Raw genomic sequence first — 4,076 nt, 5'->3', positions numbered from 1 at the left:
GGGGGGGGGGGGGGGGGGAGTCATTTAGAGATTGCTGCTCAGAAAGTGAAGTAGCAGAGCTGGGATTTAACTTGGGCCTGGCTGACTCTAAAACTTAATTGAATTAAACATCGCTAATTCTATAATGCATCATTTCTAAAATAGAAGCAACAAAATGAGTCCAAGTTTTTAAATGTCAAATTTATCGTTTTCTTACATTTTCTTGTGTTTGAAAGGCTTTGAAATTCTCAACACATTATTCAGAAACCTTTGAACTGACTAAGTAATGGCATGACAAAGTCTTCAATTTATGGTGCAATGTCCAAGGAAGAAATTACATTTGACTTCCACAGATCATGTTTGACACAGATTTTTGAGATTTACAAGGTTATTTAATGAGGTACGTAATTTTCTTAACAGTAAAGCAACTTCTTATATTGGAGAATCCTGGAAGATTTTTGTTTTTTGTTTTTTTTGTCTTTTGTCTTTTTTCCGTGTCCGGCAACGGATCGCAACCCTCAGTGCTGCCCCCGCACCGGACCGGGGACGGCAACGGGATCGCAAGCCTCGGTGTTGCTCCCGCGCCTCGCCCAGCCAGCGAGCGGGAGCCGGTCTGTATGTGGGATCCGAACCCTCGGACGGGAGCGCCGCCGCGCCTCCCAAGCGGCACACTATCCAGTGCGCCACCGGGCCGGCCCAAGAATCCTGGAAGATTTTTGATCCTTGACCCTCTTGGGGAAAAATACAAATAGTGCTCTCTGGTGCCAAGTGAAGTCTGTAAAATGTAGTCAGGGTGCAAATTGGATAGCTCTGTTCTTTAAGGATCAAATTCAAAACAAAACAAAACAAAAAAAACAGAACTTGTTTTTATCCCTCCAGTTAGATGGTGAATGAAAGAATCCCGAGCCTTTGACCTGGGTGTCGGAGGCCAGCAGACCCTACCTTTCAGTCACATGCACAGCCCGCCTCCACCAGTTAGCCCATGCCCCTAGGGAAGGTGGGGGTGTGTGGTTTGAAACGTTTTTCTCCCCTCCTACCCTGCACCATTCTGTATCTTCCTCCCAGGAAGGCGTGCTCCTCCCCCCTCAAATCCCTGTCAAGGGCCCCTGGTCTGTAGAAGGATGTGGCCAGGCTGGGGGCCGAAAGCCCCAGGGAGACCACCACGCACCAGGCGCTGCTACCTCTCGTGCAGTCACTGGCACCCACCACATGGAATTACACTCGCGGCTGAGTGTCTGCCGGTAAACCAGACACAGTCCCTGCCACCAAAACGGCCTCCCCTCCTCAAAGGTCACATTGCAGCACTTTCTCAGCTGAGTCGTTCACTCTACGTCTGCTTCTCTGCCAGCCAGCAGAGGCAGAAACGCGGGCGACCCAAAGGAGAGCTGAAGCCCAGGTGCACGTCCCCGCACTCCGCCGGCCCCTGGTAGAAGCCCTCAGAAGCCTGCCCTCGCCCTCAGATGGCCACCACTTGACTGGGCTAGATCAAGTTTGGTTCTTATCACAATTAAGAGTCCTGATGACTACAGTGTCTTATTGAAAAAGGAGGAGAAAAAATAAATAAATAAATAAATAAAAGGAAAAAGGAAAAGAAAAACCTCTGGCATTTTAAATCCTGGTAAAGATGAACGCTGGTAGCCCGGGTAAGACTTACAAGCCGCCCCAGGAGCCTCTGGGGACCTTGCACTGAACTGCGCGTCTGCGCAGCCTCCCCGGGCCACGCTGCGCCCCACGCGGGCACAGCCTCCGGACGTGCTGGAAGAACACACGGATGGTTGCGATCCCCACCTGGGTGCTCGGTCCAGCCCTTCCACCCCTTGCCGTGTGTCTGACATTGTCATTTAGCCTCCCTGGATCTCACTGTTTTCATCTATAAAATGAAGGAACGGAGACGATCTCCAGGGCCCCCAGCCTGCTTGCTCGGCTCCGCAGGCACCAGCATTTTAAACAGCACCCAGGGCTGAGAGGGGCTGGCCCACGGGTTGCTTTTCTGAGCCGGGTTGAAAGGGTCCCCTTGGCTAGAGAGGCGCGGCAGAAGGCGTGGCCTCACCGCATCCAGCTTTGGGCTCTTTCCAGGCCTCTAAAGGACCAGGGGACATCTAAGCGGAGCCCCCAGCCACGTCTACAGCTGCGCCTGGTGCATGGGGGTGTTGGGGGTGCGGGTGAGGTGTGGGTTGGGCGGCGGGAGACGCCGGCATCACAGCACTTCTCTGCGCTTGTTTCTTTGGGATAAAATCAGATCCTAAGGTTTTTCCCATGCCCGCCAACTCCTGGGTGACTATGGCCTCCCTCCTCTGCTCAGAGGGAAGCTGCCGGCAGCTCCACCTTGGTCTGGGTTTCCGATCTATGTTCTGTATAATATTTCATCTGCAAAAGTCTTCAGCTTGCTAAAAGGGAGGTTTTGCAAACAGATGATCTTTGTAAAGGGAAGCTTCCTGAGTACTCCGCTCCCCAAAACAAAAACCATCCGTATCAACTTCCCAGGACAGTACAGTCTAAGCTCCTCCGCGTGGCATTCGAGGCCCTTCACGGTCTGGCCCAGCCTCCCCGGCGGCTGCAAGTGCTGCCACTTCATACCTCGCCCTTCACATTCCAGCCACCAGAGCGACCTGGATTTCAGAACCTCCTGGCAGGTGCTGCTCCCGCGGCTTGCGCTGCCTTCCGCTTCGACCCCCTAAGAGAACCTCTACCCACCCGGAGTATCCCCTTATCCTCATCCCAGTGGAGACGGAATTGCTAGTGAGACGGGGTGCGCACCGGGATCCAAACTCAGCTGCCCCCTTCGGTGCCCTCGGGCCTGTGACGCACGACCCGTGCTCCGCGGGGCTGTGGGGGGCGCCCGAGGCGAGTGGAGGCAGCCCGGGGCCAGGCCCCCGTCCTGCTGTGCCCACGAGGATCGCTGGGCGAGGGCAGGTGTGACGCTGCAGCCGGGCTCTAACCTCGGGGGGAGCTGGCGCTGGGGAGCTGGGCGAGAGCGGAGTCGGGGCCGGGGTGGAGGGAAGCAAGCCCCCGCACCTCCCCCCAGGCGCTCAGTCCCTTGATGCGTCCTTCAAGTATTTGAGGGTTTCACAGCCACCTGAAGGGCTTTTCAGCTTCATTTTAACAATCCTCAGGTCGAGATACTTGTTTTGAAATTTTATTTATTGGTGAACGTTCCCAGGCTCTTTTGCAGTCCCCCACCCAGCTAAACGTCTGCGCTGGAAGGAAAGCGGGGGACCAGAGCCACAACGACGCCCCCATGGGGGGGGGGGCTGCTTCGGCGACGCCCGGACTCCGCCCAGGCGCCCTGGGAGGCCGGCCCGGAGACCCCGCGGCCTCCGGCAGGGCGCGGCTTTCCCCAGCTCGCGGCGCCACCTGGTGGTCGGCGGCGCGCACTGCGGGTCCCGTTCGCGAGCCCTCCTGGGCCCTGATGCCCTCCACGTGGGTAAGTGGCAGCACAGAAGTCTCGGGGCGAAAGTGAATGTTGTTCACTGCGGAGAGCAGGTGCACCGCCGCTTGGGGACAGAACTGAGGCTTGGGACTGGACAGACCTACCTGGATTCAGCTCCTACCCCAAAACTCGCCGCCATGCGAATTCCTGGATGCCTCTGAGATATCAGGACGCATCTGCTGACTGGGGTGCCCATGAGAATGAACAGGAAAACTCGCCCGGCGCGGTGCCCGGCACCTGCTATGACCACAACACTCTTCAAGTTGATTCCTTTTTCCCACTAAAGTTTATTTGTAAAGGAAACTAGTCATCCAAAGCAACTATTTTTTTCAATACTGTACATGTTACAGTAAATATATAGGCATTACATTTTTTTTTTTTGTCTTTTTTCCGTGTCCGGCAACGGATCGCAACCCGCAGTGTTGCCGCCGTACCGGACCGGGGACCGGCAACGGGATCGCAAACCTCGGTGTTGCTCCCGCGCCTCGCTCAGCCAGTGAGCGGGAACCGGTCTGTACGTGGGATCCGAACCCTCGGACGGGAGCGCCGCCGCGCTTCCCAAGCGGCGCACTATCCAGTGCGCCACCGGGCCGGCCGGCATTACATTTTTTAAAAAAGTGTTTTATGGGGCTGGCTGTTTAGCTCAGTTGGTTAGAGCAAGGTCAAG

The sequence above is a fragment of the Galeopterus variegatus genome, unplaced genomic scaffold (assembly GCF_000696425.1).
Source record: "Galeopterus variegatus unplaced genomic scaffold, G_variegatus-3.0.2 Scaffold335, whole genome shotgun sequence".
Lineage (NCBI taxonomy): Eukaryota > Metazoa > Chordata > Mammalia > Dermoptera > Cynocephalidae > Galeopterus > Galeopterus variegatus.
Note: the sequence above shows the minus strand (reverse complement) of the source record.